Below are 22808 nucleotides of genomic sequence, written 5' to 3'. Positions count from 1 at the left end.
CAATATCATTATCGTCATTCAACCCGGCATTTATAGTTGAAGTACATATATGTATTTATACTAGGAAAAACTACCTTAAATTGGCGTTGTTTTATTAATTTTTATCTTGTAATTGGGTGATCTACTATAAAGATACAGCCCTGCAGATATCGCTTTGCTGTATCTGTAGACTATAGAGCTATGACCGATGCCGGACTGATTATTGTATGGAGCTGTGTGACCCCAGAATGTGTATCGCAGTCGCATTCCAATGACTTTTAAATTTTCAATAAACGATTCTTTTATACGTTCTGTTTGTTTTCAAAGATTTCTTTAGAGCAATAAGAATCACACCAATTTTCTGATAACAAACACATATGAACAGTAGTCTTTTCTATGATTACAACTATCGATTTGAAAAATTGAATGTGTATGATTGAGTAACAAAAACAACCATGTAAATTTCAGCATGCATGTTCAGTGAATATCGAGTCTGAAGCGTAGGACAACTCGTACACACCTGTTTCAAATTGGACAATGTTTTGTTATTTGTTTTTACTGTTGAAGTTAGTTGTTAAATTAAAATAAACAAATATCACCCTGAGCGATGTATTTTTTTTTGCGAACCCGTCTTCAGCTGAATGTGAGATGATTGTATCGTATTACTATACAGACAGCAAGGGATTTCAAATCGAAAATAAATGCAAAACATGTGTTTTTTGTGTCTATCAAAACACAAATAGTATACAGATTTAATTGCAGGATAAAGACAATAACTGTTTAGTGTCTTTAAATATCAACTGTATTTGTACTCGGCTTGAAACAGGTGTAGTAGCTCGCTAAAAGCGCGCATACCTCTTGTTTCCTTAGCTCGTACAAATACCGCTGATATTTAAAGAGACCAAAACAGTTATTGTTTATTCGTATCTGAACAATGATTAAATAAATGAGGTGATTTATGTCAACATGTTGTTGTTTACAGTGCTACTGTATTGCCTTTGATTGCCTCTTTTAGTATATTCGCCTGCTTTTGTTCCGATTCAAGTAATTATAATCGTAGTCTTTAAGATATATATTGCATTTGAGAAATACCGCTAATTCCTTACAATATGATTCTGAATTTTCTTTTGCATTGTTGTCACTTTGTACATGTATTATTTTAATGTATAAATAGATACATTTTACCTGAGTATTTTTAGCTAGCTAAACTTCTCATTTGTAGACAATCGCATCAAATTCCATTACATTTACAAAGATTCGTGAACAAAACAGACACAATAGGTAAAAATGTCAAAAATAGGAGTGTAGCAGCCAGCATTGTGTTATAATCTTAATCACCATAGAAACAAATAAATGTAACAAACAAGCAGAAAATGGCATACATCTTTTCACACTTTCACACGCATTTATTTGATTTTGACACCAAGGCGAATAGGACGTTGCAAATGCATACAATGTGTATATGTAATGTATAATGTAGTATTACGAAGAAATGCGAGCTTGTTAGCGAACAGACACTTTATGTTCCTCGCATTTTTAAATTTGTGTTAATAGTCTGTTTTTATTTCGGCAAATTATGATTTTTTTTACATCAATAAAAGCGTTGTCCCTTATAGTGGTTCCTTTCAGTTCTCTCACATTTTTTTGTGTCAACATATCTTACGCTTTATTTTGTTTTCATACCGTGTGGATGCCCTTTACAGTCCCAATGTATTTTATTTTTATATTTATGTTTACAGAAAAAACAAAGTGATAATGAAAATACCATAAAAAAAAGACAAAATTTAACGCTATCCATATACGAAATGAGTAAAAATTACAGTCATATTCCAGACTTAGGTAGCTATAAACTGGGAAAAAAATACACTTATAATTTGTAACCACCTTCTTTTCTTTATTTTCTAACAAATAAGACGTTATGTATTGATATGCATGTGCATATACTTATAGTTTAAACGGTGAAACATAATCCCTTTTTTATCTAACCATGGCCTCATTCTGCATTATTTTTTATAAAAAGCATATTGCAAAAAGGGCATTGAAAATAACACGAAAGTCCCCACAATTTGGTCGAAATGATAATTGTGATCCATTAAAGTGACACCGTTTCTGTTAACAGGTCAATGTGAAATAATTATGATCTAGCAGCCAAAACTAACTAAAAAATCATTTAAACTTTCCCTTATATCATTTGTTTTTCTCTTATAAAAACTAATACAGATGCAAACTTTTACATCCTTTCCAAATGGACAAAGTATTAATTCTGGGTTTAACACTTGCTTTATATTAATTTATTTATAAAACATTGTATTCTTTGATGACCTTTGAATAAACTCATCCGATTGCTTTGCTGTTTCATATAAACATCCCGTCTAAGCTTTCTAAGAATCACTCTTTTTTTATGTTGGTTAATATTCCGTATCAACTTCACAAATGATACACAATAGCCTTGAAGTATATATTCCAGGTACTGACGTTGTTAATCATCTTAATTATGGTTATAGTGTTCTTTTATTTATCTTTTAAAAAAAAAAGTATAACGCTTACTGTTTAGTCCAATTTTGTTAATATCTATTTGTCGTGGCTCGTTACTTATAGTCAATGTATTTTTGTGCTAAAGTACTTTTTTGATTTCTTGACTTTTGTATTGATAGTATGCTTTGTTTACATGTCTTTCTGTTTTTCTTTGTTGACATATTTGTTTGTGTTTCTTTGTTGACATATTTGTATGTTTTTATATCTATTAAGATTATAACTCAAAATTGACTGCCGTATCTCTATGTTTGCCATTTGTTCCTACTATGTCTATTTGTGTTTTTCACACATTGTCGTCATATAATGGAATTTAGTGCGACTGTCATATAAGTGAGAGGTTTAATAAGCTATTAAACCAGGTTTAATCCACCATTTTCTACAAATATTAATGTCGGGACGAAGTCAGGAATTTAACAGAATCTTGTCCCTTCTTTTTATGTGTTTGAACTTTTCATTTTGCCATTTGATTAGGGTCTTTCCGTTTTGAATTTCCTCGATATCGGTATTTTTGTTTGTTTTCTTTTTCATGTTTTCCATTACACTACCAACAACAACATATGAATAAAGTATGTTGAATTTTATAAATATTAATATTACTATTTAACACCGAAAGAAGTATTACTATTCTGACAGCCTCGTGCGTCAATGGCTCTATTCTGTTACAAAACCCACACTCATATTATTCAAAACCTTACAATCATATTCAAATCTAGTAGCGTCCTTGCTAAATCAAGCACAATTTGGCCCCTCTAGATCATCAGTAAAATTCAATTTAAAGAAGGTCAACCGTTTGAATGATATAATTACAATAACCAAATCCACGTCCGATCAGAATGGAGACGTTCTGTCTGATATGATTCAAATTTTTGTTATTTTTCTATGTTTAGTGAACTACAATTTCCTCTCATTCAGTTGAACCCGGTTTCTTTTTCAGGAAATTTTAACATCAAGGACATATTAATAAAAATGAAATTATTGAGTCTAAATGTTCCCATTTGAATAAATGAAACTGTTGTTAGAACGATGTTTTTATATTGACACTCATAGGAATATAAATGAAAATGAAAAAAAGTCATAAAACACTTTCATCTTCAAAATTTAAGTTCTACGAATTGTCCATTTTTTTATTAGGGGCGATTAAATGCAACCAAATTTACATTTTCTGTAGCATACTATTCTGACTCATTTTTTGGAAAAGATCCGACGGAATTTCTATATTTGATTGAATTTTTTGGTGTGCTATGAGCTCACAAGAAGAAGAAGATAAGTATTTACGACAGGTGAATGTAACTTTCATGCTAACATGATAATTGGTGGAATGCATTTTATTTGAGTGCAATTATTTCATCCACATATATTTACCTGTCATGCTATAAAAGTATTTGTTAGCCCAGCACACTATGTATGCACATTTTAATTTAAAAATAAATCCATTAGATAATTATATCACGTTTATAAGCGTCATATCCTTTTTGCAATGCATATACGTTTTAAATTTGAAGGTTTGAAGTTGCAACCTCATGTATTAACACTTTATTTATACATTAAGTTTTCCAGGGTGTAATAATCTTCGACATTAATAAATAAAAACATACATGCATTTATCTAGACAAAACTTTTAAATTAAAGTGCATATTTTTTCAATCGGAAAAAAGTAATATTGGAAACAGCATACACAAGAGACAGCATTAACATTAATTACTATAAAAATTAACATGGTAACAGTCCGTTAATGATCCGACATTACTGTTTATTCTCCCCTCTAAAAAAAAAAGGAGAAAAATATAGAGGAATACACCTTATTATAATAATGGTTTAATCGCATGTGGCACATCATGACAAATAGACGAGAAGAAACTTTGATAATTGTTTACAAGAAAAATGATATCATGATATATAAACTCAGGAGAAAGAAATGATTTCAACTTAACTACTTCAAACCATTTGCTCAAAGTTTTCTTTAATCGAGTACATTCTTCTTGGAAAGGATACATTTCATCATTTTAATCTTTCTATGAAAACCTAATTAAAAGCTGTGGTCAATTTTACCAATTGTTTTACTCTATATTCAGATGATACCGGAATGTTGGTACATACAAATAGAAAGTTTATGATGAATAATAACACTTTATCGAAAGTTAAGTTAAATTGTCCATTTCCAGTTTTAAACCACTAAACTGATCAGATACATCTATTTTTGGGGTGTTCGTTGTTGGGTTTCATAGGTTAAAATGTGTTCAACATAATGACCAAAGTGTGAGTTATGCAATAAGAGGACATCACCTATATGACTATCCACTTGGAAAGCCACTGTATGACAATTGCTTTTTTCGAACAAAAGGGAAACGTTAGTGAACAGAAGTTTAAAGACAAAACAATTTATCATCTTTTTGAGCTCGTTGGTTTCACTTTCAGTTATAATGATAATATATTGTAACCCCAACACTCACATTTTATGTGTGCATGTATATCATATGTCCAAGTTTAGGAAATTAAAGACTCGACTTATAATGAAAAAGTCGTCTCTTTTTCTTGATCTCTTCCAGGATATTGACCCAGATAGAGGAATTTAAACTAGCATTTATGGAAAACGTGATGATTTCAACTTTCAAATTGTCAAATTCTCCATTCTCAACAGAAACATACCATTTGCCCCATCGAGCGTTCCTTACACAAACATTAATTATTTCAAAAGACTTATGAAGTAGAACGACTGAAATAATTGATATAGATGCTATATGACCACTATCATTAATTGACCGATACGATATGCACGTGTCGTAAATATCCACTTGCTATGTTGTTCGCAGTCATTTCATTTTTATAAGAAGTATAGTTGTCTTCTCTGCAATTTTACCGATTGTGTCATATTTCAGAATTTATGTCACTACCAGTCATATGTCACAATTGTGGTAAAATTACATTTTTTGTGATCCACTGATTATAGTTTTGTATGGTAGAGGATGCATGAATTTGCCCCCTCCCCTAAAACGTGTTTAACCCCGCCACCTATTGTATGTGCCTGTTTCAAGGCATGAACCTGTAATTCAATAGTTTTCGTTTGTTTCTGTCCCATAACGATATATTTGTTTGTCGTATATAAATTAGGCCGTAAAGTTTCTATTTGCAATTGTTTTACATTTGTCTTTTTGTGACCTTTGATAGCTGACTATGCAGAATGTCCTTAGCTCATTGCCGAACGCCGTATGGTGACCTATAGTTGTTAATATATGTTTCCTTTGGTCTCTTGTGAAAAGTTCTCCATCGGCAATCACACCTCATCTTTTTTTGTATGGCAGGAGACACTTACCCAGTCTCGCTCTGTTAACAGCCCGTGCAATTTTCTCAATGTTTGCTTGATTTGTCTTTATCGACGTGATATTGGAACTTTGTTTTATTACTCTTGCCTTATAATTTCTACTTAAGTTATACAAAACTCAGACAAAAACTATATTTATACTTATAATGAAATAGAATACATTCAAAATGTGATAGCATTTTCTTTAAAAGAAGGGAAGTTTACATTCCTCTACATTTTCCTCTCAACAAATACAAACTTGTAACAAACAACTCCCACGCAAAAGATGTAATGTTTACGTGAACATATGCATAAAACAAGATAATGATGAATTTTCATTTTTTTTTCGTCAGATTAAACATATAAAGTTAAATCAATTGTACTTTTACTTTTATTTTCTTTATTCTCTTCGTAATTCTTAGCTAGTTGGTATACCAGCAACGCATAGTTATTTTATTCTATAGTTAATAAAAACGACTGTTATACAAAATCTTTTATCAGCAGAATCCCTTGAATAATGTGGTTACTGATGTGGATTTTATGTCTCCCCCGATATCACTTGTGTGTTGCATCATCTACAATGTTGTAGAACGTCTCACTTGAACCGTCTATAAATGTTCATGTTCAACTACTTTGAACATATGACAAAAAGTATGTTTTAGTTCACACCAACTGTATATTGTCCAATTACTCTTCTACCTTTTCCACAATCTGAAAATACAGTATGTTTATACATTAATAATTATTGGAAATATATAACTTGTGCATAGTTTTGAATTATCTATTCATCAAAGAATTAAAAGGTTCTGTTTTTAATATGAAAAACACAGGTATGCATATCGCACATGTTAATGGCCATCTTGAATGTAAACTAATATTAAAAAGCTCGATTTAGTACCATTGATATTTTTACCAAAACCCGAAATTGTAACTAGCTATGAGTAACACGTCGGGTGCTACTAGTGGAACATGCCTATTCACAAAGAACGCTTGTGTTTAACACCTGTATTTTCCTTTCTTTCATAGTTTGATAATATCTGGTTCCAAAACAACGTGTTTGATTATATGAGTCCCTAGTGGATTTCTACATTCTTGGGTTTCCATATTGTTGGCTCATAGAAACTATTTCGAAGACATGCAATTTTCTTCATTAACTTTCAATATTTGCATTGCTTACAACGGTTGTAAAGTACAATAAGGTTATCTTGAGTTAAAATAAATACTGTATTTGGTTTTTTTCTTCTTAAGTTTTAGACTGTTTAAGGTGAACTTATATATTCAATCATGATGAATATAAATAAGTGATCATTATTTTTTTTAAGAATTACTTACAGCTTGATCCTGGAATATTTGATGGTACCATGATAGATTGCAGTGCATCAACTGTATACATAAAAACAGTATGAAGTGCAATCAAAAGCATAAACAGATATTTAGTTTCCATCTCACAGTTTGCTGTATGTAGACTTCAAGGACCTCTTAAAACGTGTATTTTGTAGACTTCAGTGACTTAATATGTATTTGGTTTAAAACACTATATTTATACTACTTATATCACATGCAAATGAACAAAAACAACTTATCTACTTAAATGACGCACCGGATGGCTCAAATTTCTCTTTTTAGAAGCATGAACTGTAAACAAATATTGTTAAACTACTGCATGATTACGTAACAGTCGGTCCTTGATTTCTTTTTAAAATTGAGATATAATAAGGATTGTATGATCTTTTATCTGTTTACCGTTATGCTGAGGATCACGAATATGTTTAAGCAGAATTTGAATTATTTGCCATGTGCTGTAATTTTTTGTAATTTATTACCATGTAAAACATAGTAGTAAATATGAAAATAGATCATATTCATCCTCATCAAATATAACGGTGTGATGATACCAGAATTTAATTTAAAACAAAGTAATAAATCATGAAAGTCTCCTAAATAAGGGGAAATAGTTATCAAATGTACCAGAGTTATAATTCATTACGCTAGAAGTGCATTTCGTCTACATAAGACTCATCAGTAACGCTCGGATCAAAATAGTTATAAAGCCAAACAAATACAAAGTTGAAGAGCATTGAAGACCAAAAATTCCAAAAAAGATTGTGCCAAATATGGCTATGGTTATCTATTCCTGGGATAAGAAAATTCTTAGTTTTTCAAAAATTCTAAATTTTGTAAACAGGAAATTTATTAAAATGACCATATCATTTATATTCGTGTCATCGCCGTAGTGCTGATGTGGTACGCTGATTTCAGTTCTTATAAAAAAAATTTACCAAAATGATATACATATGAACAAACATAACACAGACAGTTATAATTAATTAAAAAGAACTGACAACTGGAATAGGCGATCAAGAGAGTAGACATTATTAGAGAAAACTTGGGAAGAGTTTAAAAACCAGATATGTTTAGATATTTTAACCACTGAATTTTCGAAACATTTTTTTAAGAAGATCATAACCCAAGCTTTGTTTATCTTCCATAGGCGATGATAGTTGAAGAATGCAAATAGGTCAGCAGACATCTATCGAATCCTAGTATGAACGAACACAGTAGACAGTTCGCTATCTAAATAAAAACAAATGAAGAAGGATAAATGTGTGGCAAATAAATACATATTAAAGAATAAAGATAGCAACAAAGTAATTAATAAACAAAACGAAAATTAAAAAGTTATCAAAAAGGGCGTCAGTTTAGTAAGTATCAACAAATCAGTGAACGGAAGTTAAATAGTAACAGAGGTTATAATGTTATTTCGGTATTTTAATATTTTTAAACAGTTGTACTTTTAACATACAAACACAACCCTTCCTGAAAATGACACATTTTTGAAAAAAATTTGAAGTCCAAACAAATTTATCAGCTCAAATTCTAGTTTCTTTATAGAATTATTCACACCTAACTGAACCCGGAAATATAATACTCGGGTACCTTTGATTTAAATTGCAACTGTTATAAAATGTATGATGGTATGATTAGTTTAAGTTGGTATGGGTGTCTTTCGCCATCTTGGATTGTAAAAAACAGAGAATCTAAGGTCCAAATTTTCCATCAAGTTAGCAAAATTTGATGCAGTAATGCAGATTTTTAATGTGAATTTTCATTTAAAAGAACCAATTTATAAGAAAATAACTTATAAATATAAATATTTTTACAAGTGTAGATTATTTTTGGTTTTTTTTTAAAATATTTTCAAATTGGCAATTTAAGGGGAGGTAACTCTAAAACAGTGCATTTTCTAAAGGACTCTACATGAAATTTTCCTATTTTGTCTTTTAGCCGGAAAAAACGTACGGTAACCATATCTTTTCTTTTGATAATCTCAAAGCATTGTCTGAAAGCAATCTTTTCCTAATTTATTTTACAATTCTATCATTTTGTTTAGTTTCTATTCACAAAATGTTGTTTTTTCCTGTATAATCCATACAAAATTTGTCATTTTGTCACAACCTGTAGCTTGAGAAAATGCACGGTGACCTATCATTTTTATAATGTTTTTGAACATGTATCAATAGATACTACATTTTGACAAAGTATGAACAAAATCTATCATTTTTATTTTAGACTCCCATACCACCTTAAGCATAAATGCTGAAAGAAATACACTAACCGATTGTAAAAAATTGTAAACCAAATTATCAAACTTCATTGCAAAAAAAAAACCAGTCCATAAAATATGACAATACAACATCAAACACTTGACTATCTCAACCAACAGAACGAATGAAAAACGACATATTCTAGGCTTGGCACATGCTGATTTTTTTCACCGGGTTTTATAGCTAAATTGGCCTTCAACAAAAGATCAAAATTAATTTAAACGAATCCATACCATCGATCTAATTAGCACACACAAAATTGTAAACCAGATTCCCAAAATGGAATCAAAGTATAAAAAACAACGTGAATAAGAATTGCATGTACATACAGAAGTTTGGCACCTTTTGATAAATATAATCAAATAGTACAAATTTTGCCCCACAATTAACGCATTTTGTCAATTAACGCCTCAATAGTAGTGTTCTAGACCAAAATACTTATAAAAATCTAAATCTCTCTACAAATATTCAAGAGCGGTTAAAGCCACAAAGGACCAAATAGATAATCAATCTAGGCCAAGATGTGAAAATGGGGGATCAATGCATTTTAAAATTTCGTAATATTTTGTATGTTTTTTAAATGCATGTGTTAATACTGTACCCATTTTTTTTTTATATTCATGCAATTATTTAAATGACAGAAAAAAATTAATTCTAATTATCAGCTACCACCAAATATATACCAATACAACAAAGAATTTAATAAGGAATCACATCAAACAAACACAATATAGAAATAAGAATTTAAATAAAAATTGTACGAAAAACCTTACTTTAACATTTTCGACAACTTATCAGGTGGCCAAGATAACAAAAAAAAAAACCATAACCACACATACTTAAATTCCAAGCAAACTATCGAAAAGCATAACTAAAATATTGGGTTTAAATCATGCATGTACTACTTCTCATAATTATGATAATGTAAGAAAATAAACATTGATATGTTCATAATAATAAATTTACTGCTAAAAAACCTTTGAATTTTTGAAAAACTAAAGTTTTATCTACCTCAGAAAAATATTACCTTCGCTGTATTTGGCAAAACTTTTAGAATTTTTGATCCTCAATGCTCTTCAACTTCGTTTTTATTTGGCCTTTTAAATATTTTTGATTCGAGCGTCACTGATGAGTCTTTTGTAGACGAAACGCGCGTCTGGCGTAAATATAAAATTTTATTCCTGGTATCCTGGTATCTATGATGAGTTTATTTACACATATATACTAATTGAATAAGAGAAATAAATCGTGTCTAACATAAACAAAATTGAAATATCAAAAAGCAAAAGCTGAAGCATGTATCTCATTTTTTATATCATTTGCCCCTTTTTATCGGAAATATTGTTGCATTCATTCTTTTAAAATTGATCGAAATTTGTATAGAAAAATTGGAAATCGGCAAAGAATATTGTTTGAAAAAAATTATCAAAGATACAAGTCTTTCAAATTTGTTAAAATTTTCAGGACCAAAAATTAGCTAAAACGAAGACGATGAGCAGCAGTTGCGTTTCCTTTGAATTTGGTGTGATTTCTGTTCTACATGAAATGATTTTGTGTCATAGATGGATTTCCCATAGTTTTCTATTAAAAAAGAGGGGCGAAAGATAGTAAAACTCATAGATAGGAAATAAACTGACAACGCCATGGCTAAAATGAAAACCACAAATATACAAATAAAAGTGCACGAAACATCACATAGAAATCTTAAGACTGAGCAATACAAACCAACTGAAAACTTGTAAATGTACAGTACTGGTAAGTTAAGGTCTGAAAAAAAATTGAAACAACTTTTCCTCAACAATTTTGAAAAAAAATGTATACACCAGTAACTAAGTGTTTGAAAAGATATGAGAGTTGTACTTGATAATAATAATAGTTACAAGTATTATATATATAGCGACATTAATTCCTGGTAGTGTAGGAATGAAACTACAGTACTTTTACTTGATTATTTAATTATGTACTTTCATTACCAAAAAGCATCTTTCCCAAATATGACACATTTTTCGAACAAGTTTTTGAAGTGGAAAATATGAACAGTTAGAAACAGTTATAAATAAAATTGTAAGTACGCTTTCCCGAAAAAAGATAAAAAGATTAGACGTCATGTATTGTATTTTGTAAACAAATTTGAGAAAATACGTTGAACGGTTAAAAGAATCGATGCATATCGATATTTTTTTTTTTGGAATTAACAAGATAACAGCATGTAAATTTCATTACTTATCAACACATGTATTGAATAAAAAACTTCTTTTTGTCTTTCCTACCTAATACATCGGACAGAGAAAATGAAGGGCATACCATAAGGTTTCGGTAAATTTTTAAAACACATGACAAATCATAGTTACACCGAAATATTGATTGGTATAAATTAATTTCTGTGCAGTGTCCTGTTTTTGTCATCGTAAATATTTGACTAAATCCATGTTTAAGGTATTTACAACTTTTGGTAGACTCTTTGTATATTTTACTACTTTTGTCATGTGGGTTATGTGTGCAAACTCTGCCTTCTAACAGACCTTTTTATTTTTAAAGATACCAAAATGCTGACAATGTGATTTGTCGGAATACTTGCAATTTTTTTTCTCTGAAAGAATTTGTCAAAAACTAGGTGTAATTTTCAAAGTCTGCCTTAAATCCGACTCAAGTGGATTACAATAACTTTGAAGTATAAAAAGGCATGTGCAGTAAACCCATATATCAGACACAAGCCATCATCACATACATATGTATTACTTGCTCGAAACGGGATGTTTATCAATAGAAAGCGACAATATAGCTTTTAACACAATTCACACGCTAAGAAAGGTAACTCTTTGTTAACTAAAAACTTCATAAATGCTGATAAACTATTTACAGGTTACTGATACTTTACCTTAATGAAAGCATTTGGGAGCAATAAAATGAAGCCGAGAACAAATAGGACAAAGTTGGAACATGAATTCCAACATTATCAGTGGACAACAGTACTATATTTGTTTGGTCGGCCTTGTCTATTAAAAAAAAAAATCATAAAAGTTCTATTTGCCTGAAAATTAAATTTTTTTTTAAAGAATGCATTCATTTATAAATTATTCTATTCATTGTAATGACTTTCAACAATTTTTATATTGACCAATACTACTTAAAATGAGAAAAAAAGAAAGTGTTATACAATAATATAAATCATATGTTTCCAAAAAATAAAAAAAAAACGAGTTGTGAATTTCATGCGTCCGAAGCACTATTCTAGATTTACACTCAACACGAACGCTCAAAGCTAAAATATGAAAAGCTTTATAACCACCTAGATAATATTCTTATCCATCTAAGATGAACTTCGCTTGAGGGAGTTGAAACCGAAGTTTCTAATTATTTCAAATCTTATTAACGGATAATTTAGAAAGTTATAATGCTGTTGTCTTAATTTGTTATCAATCATGTCATTACCGAAGAACTGACTCTCACGGATTGAAAGTCCACCAGCATTTGTATCGACGCAGTGCTGTAAAAAAACCTGTGAAGAACACAATTTATTAATTGCCACAATAAAGAAATGAAATATCTATGATATTTTTCTCAATGAACTTTAAAAACACATTAAAAATTGATCAACAGAGTGACGATTAATACATATTTAGAATTAAATTTCTGTAACTTAAAATCATTTGTCAAAACTATTAAATGAGTAAATTTAGTTTTACTTTTTTTCGCATTTGCGATATCTATTTTGTAAAATGCTAAAATAAAATAACATATTTTCTCAAACGTGTACCCTTTGCCATTAACACATGTAAGTAAAAGAAAATAATACCATAATTTTAACTCGATTTAAACAAAGCTAATAATCCAAGAAAGATAACTCTATGTTACCTCAAATGTTATCAAGTGTTGGTGACTACTTATGAAGCAATACGCTTCAGCTCTGATGTGAATTTTTCAGAACAAGTCATACAAACATAAGACCCCGGATGCCCAGAGTTTGAGTTTTGCTAAGAAGATGGTATATTGCTATTTTCAATTTTTTAAAAGAGATGCCAAGCTTGTATGAATCTCATAACTGCCTATATATTTGTTTATCAATTTTCAAAGAAGACATTTGTTATTTGTGTAATACCCTTGCTTTACGTTTTAGTAAGATCTGATCTGATTCTGGGAAACACTACATCGTGACACACACTTTTATTTCAAACAGTGTTGTTTGCCACGTCTGCAGCAGATGATATTTCACTACCATTGATGAAATGTTCTAAATATTTTACCTTTTGCCGTCTAAGCCTATAGGTAAAAAGAAAATACTATGAATTTAACCTTAACGTATGAAATTGATAAGTATTTTTTCTAATCGCAAGCTCACTGCCGATTTTGCAACAGTTTTATATTTTCAAGTTTGTTTGTTAATATCCTTTATCCCGTTATAGATGGTTTCTAGATTTTATGGAATATTTTCATTTCTTAACCTTAATATAAAATGGATTCCTTATAATTGTTATCAATTCATTATCAGAGTAAAATGGAGTAAATCTGGTTGTTCTTTACGAAAGTTCTAACCAACTAAACAAAATGCACAACATACTCCCATGCATTTTATTTATACATGTGTTTTAGACTATATGGAAATTTGTCATACCTTTGCAAGGGTTTAAATTCAACGTATGTTATCCGTTCGGTAGAAAACCAAGGGAGATACATATTTCTATACCTCATTCAGTCACTTTAATACTAACGTTTGAACTCTGTCTCCTACTGTTTTGAGCCAATGATTTATCGTAATAGTTGCTCAGGTCGTTAAAAAGCTGATATTATCTTCCACTAGAATGCTTATTAAAAAGCAGTATGCAAACCATTGTTGTTGGGTTTTTTTATTGGTACACTGCATTTATTAGCATGATAAACGGAAAAAAAAATTACAAATATTTTTTGTGTTTTACATATTCTAATGGTTTCTTAAAGCAATAAAAATTAAACTCACAAAAATACTGAATTCCGAGGAAAATTCAAAACAGAAAATAACTTATCAAATCAATAAGTTAAACTGACAGATCTACACTTACCACTTCCAACTAAGGTTAAACTTGTTTCTGAGAAATGCTGGCTCTGTTTGAAAAATAATTGAAAAAACACATTTTCATTTCACCTATTGCATCTATGTTAATAGACCTGTCTCAATCTTTCCGAAGCAAAATATATAATAGGCAGCAAATCTTTTGTAAAATAATCCGACCTATCAGAATGAAACGCGAAGATGTGGTTTTGTCCATGAGACGACTATCCACCCAAGTTTAACTGAAGTGGATGCAAGCAATTATAGTCAAACGGAAAGTTTCTTAGCAAGTGCTTAATCAAAAGCTCAATAACATGAAAGAAATGTCATATTCCTTGGTATAGACTTTACCTTATGTAGAAAATGGTGGACTATGCAGAACTGTCGTAGTTATCTTATACTGTAGTGGCGGTGGAAAACTAGCGGTTAAATAAAGGCAACCGTAGTATACCGCTGTTCAAACTATAAATCCATGGACAAAAAACAAATCGGGGTAACAAACTAAAACCGAGGGAAACGCATTAAATATAAGAGAACAATGACACAACACCGAAACGCAACACACTAAGAAACGCACCAAACATCAGACAAAATCCCACGAGAATAACACATATAACATCTAAACCAAATACATGAATTTGGGATAAACAAGTACCGTGCCACGTCTTATCTTAATATCTCAAAAAAAAAAAGAGAAAACAAACGACACAACATTAAAATGCAGAACAATAATATAACAACGGCCATCTAATGAATTGTCATATACATATTAAAAATAAGATGTGGTATGATTGAAAATGGGACAACAGTCCACTACATACCAAAATGACACAGATATGCCTATTTCCAATCAACGACCCCAAAGAAGTAAAGACACACAAAATCCCATACATTGTTGTTTTATCCTGCTTCAATCTTTTGAAATGTCCAATAGTTTGTTCTATTCTGTGCAATGAACACTGGTAAGGGCAAATGTTTAATCCACTTGTGTGATGACTTATATTCATTTTTCATTTTAACGGTATGGTAGAGTTTTCTTTCAAGTTTACCTGATAGAAAAGAGTCTTGACAGCTTTGCAAAACACACAACTGATTATGTTAAAAAACCAGCTCCAATTGAAGGTTTAATAGTTAAATATACTATCTTAGACATGGTTAGTTTGAGTTTTGAATGACACATTTCCGGTTTTGTCTTTTCTTTAATCTATATAACAGTATTATTTTATCAATGACTATATAAGTACCACATGACTTCCGTAAGTTAGTGAGCCACTCCAGTATCATTTAAGTCACTGATAATCATTATCCTGTTTTATAGTCAACATGTATGATATACTGAAAACATTAGGGACAGATTTGGATCCCAAAAGTCCGATATTGTTGATGATTGTCATGTACATGTTATTTATTGTCGGATTAAATTTTGTTCGCGCTTCACACTCAGGTGAGTAAAACTTTTTTGTATAATATATCTTTTTTAGTAGTTTTAGTTTTATCTATTGAATGTAATAATATTGATGGAATATTTGTTCGAAATGCAGAGTTTAAAAGATTGAAACACACATGATTATAATGAAATTATTTCAATACCTTCGGATGGTAGTGGGATATATTCGACATAAATCCGTTTCATTTCCAAGTAGTCAATACTGTCAGTTAATGCCTATGAATGAGACTATCCAAATTTTACAGGCACTGCCAGCTTTTTACTTTTATTTTGTGCTCTTTAAGTTTTCCTTTCTATATGCAATACAAATTGTTTGAAGTTCAAATTAAAACAAAAATACTATTACGCACTTTTAGAAATTATTTTGCCCTGTAATTGGACATTTTAAAAGATAGATGAAGGATCAAACATCAATGTTTGGGATTTTCTGTGTCTATACTTCTTTGGGGGTCGTTGATTGGAAATAAGCATATCTGTGTCATTTTGGTTTCTTGTGGACAGTTGTCTTATTGGCAATCATACCACATCTTCTTTTTTATATATGTATATAGTAATTCATCAAAACAATTCTAGTATTGTGATTGTTTTACATATACAAAATTGAGTATGTACTCTGCATTTCCATATGCCCATTGCGGGTATGAGCATGGAAAGGGTTGGTGGTTGAAATTTTTTTTCTCCCACACAATGCGTTACGGGCACATAGAAAAACCAGGCATTCGTCTTGTCTTATAACCGATCTGACTTGTAAATTCTTGCTACTTTTATAAAATTTACATCAAAGGTTCGGACAGGTTCAAAATTGAAACTTATCAACTATTTTTAATGAGCTATGCTTCTTTTAAATATACATTATTTGTAAAAATGCATTCATTATCATAATTATGAAAAAGTTTTAAAAACATTGTGGAGTTATTTCCCTTGTACAGTTTAATTTGTACATTGTTCACATGTTACTTCTTTCCAAACAGAGTATGAATGACTATTTATTCATTTTGTAAATTCATATCTGCTTGTCATTCATTAAAACAAATGTGTAAATCTGTGTTGTGGACAATGTCAGCAGTTAGCGTTTCAAAGAATTATATACCATCATACAATTCAGTAACCATACTATAAGATTTGGTAGCTTCAATTTGCATGAAAGGTCTCAAAACATTCAAGACAGAACTTTATTGCATATTATCAAACTCAAAAATCAAAAATCAATGTAAGATAACAAAATTCGGAGGATATATTCCCCCAAAAAGTACAATTCAATTTTGTTTTGTTTTTGTCGGTCGATATTTTAATATTTCTAAACGAGGACACGTATTCGACGGGTTCTGTTCGATATAAATTGACACAGAGAATACTGACCTATAATTCGGATTATATTGTAAATGTCCGCTGTATATATTTACAAAAGTGTATCAACTTAGTTAAAATTAGCTTTACAATAGAAAAGGTGATTATAAATAAAAGGTAATGTTTAGGAAAATTTATAAAACTGTTGGGAAAGCCGAATGTAGATAGTTTAGTTTATAAATGATCAAGATGGGTTATACTGTTATACTGGGATATTTCCTTGCTATTGTTGCGTTCTTGTTGTTAGAAATAGTTGGATGTATATTAAGACCATTTATCAGAGTGTTTAGTCTGTGTAAGTATTTCTGTGTTAATTACATAGATAAACAGTACTTTTGTTGTATATTGTGCACTGTGTTAATTACATAGATAAATAGTACTTTTGTTGTATATTTTGCACTCACTATCTTATGCGAATGCACAGCTTTGAATCAAATTATAATTCCATTTTTAATCAAACAAAACACAATGGTACAGGTAAAAAATTACTTCCACATCTCCTTTTTAACTGTTGTCTACTTGGCAATAGATACCAGGGAACAAGCTTTCTAAACATGTATGCTTTATCTAAGTAGATTCTGATTTTTATTTTGCACTGAGGACCAAAAATTGAAAATACGGCTTGATCATATTTGGCGGGGTTAGATAATCCTTAGTATTCATACTTTTGCAAACAGTAAATTTATGAAAATTGTCCATATAATTTATATTCATTGCAAAAAAAACACGTATGCTTTATCTAACAAGATTCTGATTTTTGTTTACAGTGATTCCAATGGTAACCAAGAATGATCTTAATAATGATAATTTTGAGGAACTTAGATAATCACAAATAATAGTGCCATCCAGGATAAGATTTTTGGAGATGACAGACTTAAAATGCTGGACTGAAAGACAGGCATTTCGTAGTGGAACATAGAGATGGTAATGGCGCCCTTAATGACATATTTATTTTGATTGAAGAACAACATCAAGGGAAGAATACAGGATAATGTTTTCACTTGTATGAAGCAATTTCTAAAGAACCAAAATCATTATTATAAAAAATGGCGACGAACGAGTCAAGCACGGAGAAAAAAAAGAAGACGCATAACTCTATCAAAATATTTGTCATATTTTCTATTATTATATAGAATAATTAATGGAAGATAATTAAAATAAATGCATACTTTTATGGAATGTGTTTGTCTAATAATATATCTGAATAAAATGTTTTAAATATTAATGACACAGCTGTTCCTTTGAAATAAATTAGTTACATATTAATTTCGACATGTTATGTACTCTTGTTATCATTTGCCTTTCTGAAACGTTGTATTATTTTGATTACCACGAGTTTCATGGCTAATAAATTTTAATTTTTTAAAATAAATTTGCATCGTTTTCAATAAGGTTAGGTCTTTGATGGTTTGTTGTCTCATTGGCACATAATTTTATCTTAATTATATGTGCATGAATGAATAGGAAATATTTGAAATTTAATCAAAGTTGTAAAAATTTAATTCCTGTATCTAAATTACATAAACTATTGACTGGCTATCAAACAACAATTCAACCAACGACAAGGAAATTATCAGTAAATCCAATTTTCGTTATTCGACTTGATTGTTACATGAAGACATTCGACGATGAAATAAACAGCTAACTTAAAAAGCACAAGGATGTGCTTTCCTACTTCAAATCAGACGTCAGCAAACAATGAGGTTGCATTTGATCGGGATATCGGTTTGAATGTACTTTTCAGATATGCAAAAAAAAAAAACACGAATGAATATATGAATTCAAACACCTGTTTAAACTCTTGAAATATAACAGATAAGCCTCATTTGTGTAGATAAAAGTTTAAATAAATGGATGAAACTATAATTTTACAACGTTTTTTCGTCAAACTCATATATCGACATTGTCATATGTTTAATTGAAATGAACAAATACTGAGGCTTGTCAATTTTTATTTGTTTGTGAAAAGAGCCTTAAGACGTTAAAAAAGTATATGTTAAGCGTCAATCTATGAAGTTTATTGTCAATCAATTAAGTGCATCGTCACTTAGTATTTGATTTTTTTATCCCCATATTGTCGAATGGTGCATTGTAGTGCTAAATGGTAAGATGTTATCAAATAACACAGACGGAAGAAATATGAATTCAATCAAAGAAGATGAATTACTCTGAAAATGATACAAACTGATACTTTGAAATGATTGTAAATGTAGTGTTAACTGAATATTTCGACATCATTGATTTTAAAATATTTATATTGTTTTCTTGTCATTTTCATTGCATTAATATATAATATAAATGAATAAATATCTATAGCATACAACTATTTTTTTGTATTTCAACAAAACAAACTTACGCTTCAAGTTAACTAGCTAATACAACCTAAAAATAATAATTGCAAGATAATATGAAATAAGCCGAATGTCATAACTTTGTTTCAGTGTTGTCAACTACAGCAAGTTGACTCTTTTTAGGGGCGCATAAAAGCGTTCTTAGTTAATATTTCGTACTATTCAATCATACGATATTAAACTGGTGTCCATCCACCACATAGTTCTCCAGAGAAAATTTGGCGCCCACATCGGCTGTTCAGTATATTTATATTTGCCACGAATCTTCATTTTCCATTTAGGTCTTCCAAATTTTGAAATTGTGCAATCATTTGAGTATAAAACTGGGCACTATACTTTATATGTCATGTTATCTCACTAAATGATTAAAATTTTGGTGCTTATGAGGAACGCATCTATTCAAGTTTATCGAATCAAATATATATCATACAACAGAGAAGGTAAGGTATTCCTTATCTCCTGACTGACATCTAGATAATGACAATAAATATCGCCTGAAACACTAATCTTTCCGAGAAAACATGTGATTTCAGCATCACAATTGTGTTTTTTCCCCCCCATTTCTATGCAGCTACATTCCAGCAGCGCCTTCATACTGAATATATATCTTCCAGTTGATATGATAATCCAGGGCTTGTATTTCCGTTCATGATTTCATTGATAAAGATTAGATGCTCACATAGAAACTATTAAAGCAAGAGTTCCAAGCGGTGAAGTTGAAATTGGCCTTATGATTTCATTGATAAAAATTAGCTGCTCACATAGAAGCTATCAAAGCAAGAGTTCCAAGTGGTGAAGTTGAAATTGGCCTTATGATTTCATTGGTAAAGATTAGCTGCTCACATAGAAGCTATTAAAGCAAGAGTTCCAAGTGGTGAAGTTGAAATTGGCCTTATGATTTCATTGATAAAGATTATCTGCTCACATAGAAGCTATTAAAGCAAGAGTTCCAAGTGGTGAAGTTGAAATTGTCCTTATGATTTCTTTGATAAAGATTAGCAGCTCACATAGAAGCTATTACAGCTAGAGTTCCAAGCGGTGAAGTTGAAATTGGCCTTATGATTTCATCGATAAAGATTAGCTGCTCACATAGAAGCTATTTAAGCAAGAGTTCCAAGAGGTGAAGTTGAAATTTGCCTTATGATTTCATTGATAAAGATTAGCTGCTCACATAGAAGCTATTAAAGCAAGAGTTCCAAGTGGTGAAGTTGAAATTGGCCTTATGATTTTATTGATAAAGATTAGCTGCTCACATAGAAGCTACTAAAGCAAGAGTTCCAAGTGGTGAAGTTGAAATTGGCCTTATGACTTCATTGATAAAGATTAGCTGCTCACATAGAACTATTAAAGCAAGAGTTCCTAGAGGTGAAGTTGAAATTGGCCTTATGATTTCATTGATAAAGATTAGCTGCTAACTTAGACGTTATTAAAGCAAGAGTTACAAGTGGTGAAGTTGAAATTGGCCTTTCTTTAATTTAACGGCCACGATCACGGGATGGTTGACTGTTAAGGAATGTTTTTCTCATAGATGACAACGGATATGTTTCAAATTTCATAACCCCAATCAAGGCCTCTATATCTTGAATGTCAGCTACCGAATAAGATGTATTACCGGTTTTGCACTTACATAAGCCGTACGACGTATGCCACATATGCTTACTCTTCTGGAGCACATGCGAACACCCCCGAAATTTGGTTGGTTCATGTTGCTTTAGTTTTCTTTGTTGTGTTTTGTATCCTGTTGTTATCTTTTGTTTTTGTGCATGACACTGTCTTGAAATTACCTGCATATGGGATACACATTTCCCGACTCATTCGGTATTAAAGAGCTTGCAGCTGCTACTCAGTCTCTATAAAATGAAGACCTTTGTGACAAATGATCCGCACCAACTTCACAAATAATACATGAAAGTATATATGTAGAGTATAAACAAGTATTCAAACTATATATTAATATAATAAGACGGCCAATGAGAACAGGGAAAAACTGGAGAAAAAAGGTGAAAAGGGATACCGCAAACAAGAACACTCAAACAAAAAACTAAAACAAACATTTTAGTATTTAACGCGGATGGCAATGATTCCTTATAACCTCTACTTTGTGTGTCGGTATATCTATTTGTATTGTGAGTATGTATATATAACATATCACGTTTCCAATATCATTAACGGTACCTTAGATACTGGCAAAATGCATTTGCTATCAAAAGACTTTAATAGATAACGCCGCAATTCAATGGGTTTAAAGTTCTACTTAAATACTTAACTTCTTCAAATCAACTTTCGTATATTTGTATGGGTGTAATCTTAATTGCGCAAATTAGTTTCGGTAGGATATATTTAGTTTTTCAAATTATTTATACAAACGTTCATCACATTAAAGTGTTCACGATTATTTTACACTAGTATGATACCTCCCAAGGTTTCCCCCATAAGTCGTACAAGTGGTTCATGTCATCTAGAATAAACAAAAATTAAAATCTAATTTGATATTTTGATGAGTATAACTATGTTATCTAGGAGCCATGCTGTTGAGATTTCTCTGCTGTTTTTATTTTATAGCAAAACTAGTGTAAATGAATCAGTGGCTATGGTTTTTAGTTTACCGCTTGTATAAATTTTTGCCCCAGTCACCAACCTTAAACAAACAATGTAGCACATTTAATGTTTTAATCTGAGTGATAATGGTTAATTTAATAGAGCTTAATCATTGTTGCTTGTTCATCATTCTATGTCTAAGCGGTATTCTATTGCATTGCATTTAAATTATCTCATTTAAAAAATGTTTAATGAATTTATGTAAAAAACATACATGTAATTTAACATCATTTTAAAATTTGAATAATCCATCATACCTTGATTTTTTTATAACTTGTTTTATGTTCGGATACCTGAAACGTTGCATTTTTATGATATCAGCTCGATTTAAACGAATGGATCATTCACAACAAGCTATAGAAAATAGAAAATTTGATAGGAATAATCACAAGTAAAAGATAACAACTAATGTTTTTCCTATTATGTATTGCTTTTATTTTATTTTAACTTGTTGAACAGTATAAAAAAATATCCCGCATACCTTTCAAACGTATGAACAGGTCAGAGTATAACTGTAAGACAAGGCATTATGTCAAAAACCGTTGAGACATTTGAAGCCTTGTCCGAACCATAATTAAATGATAGTTTCCTACATGGAAAGCTAATAGAGTTCGGGATTTAT

The 22808-nt window shown here is 30.6% G+C and overlaps 2 long non-coding RNA genes across 2 annotated transcripts; one reads left to right on the top strand and one right to left on the bottom strand.

Moving 5' to 3' along the window:
* Positions 1 to 6257: 6257 nt before the first annotated feature.
* LOC134694031 (uncharacterized) lies at positions 6258 to 7546 on the bottom strand. Its single transcript, XR_010102548.1, has 2 exons — positions 7145 to 7546; positions 6258 to 6523 (listed from the first exon to the last, which is right to left on the bottom strand). It is a non-coding gene; the product is annotated as an uncharacterized LOC134694031 (long non-coding RNA).
* Positions 7547 to 15721: 8175 nt separating this feature from the next.
* Positions 15722 to 18411, top strand: LOC134711438 (uncharacterized). The gene is made up of 2 exons (XR_010106188.1): positions 15722 to 15887; positions 18005 to 18411. It is a non-coding gene; the product is annotated as an uncharacterized LOC134711438 (long non-coding RNA).
* Positions 18412 to 22808: the final 4397 nt, after the last annotated feature.

The sequence above is a fragment of the Mytilus trossulus genome, chromosome 1 (genome assembly GCF_036588685.1).
Source record: "Mytilus trossulus isolate FHL-02 chromosome 1, PNRI_Mtr1.1.1.hap1, whole genome shotgun sequence".
NCBI lineage: Eukaryota > Metazoa > Mollusca > Bivalvia > Mytilida > Mytilidae > Mytilus > Mytilus trossulus.
Note: the sequence above shows the minus strand (reverse complement) of the source record. Positions and strands in the feature narration are given on the sequence as shown.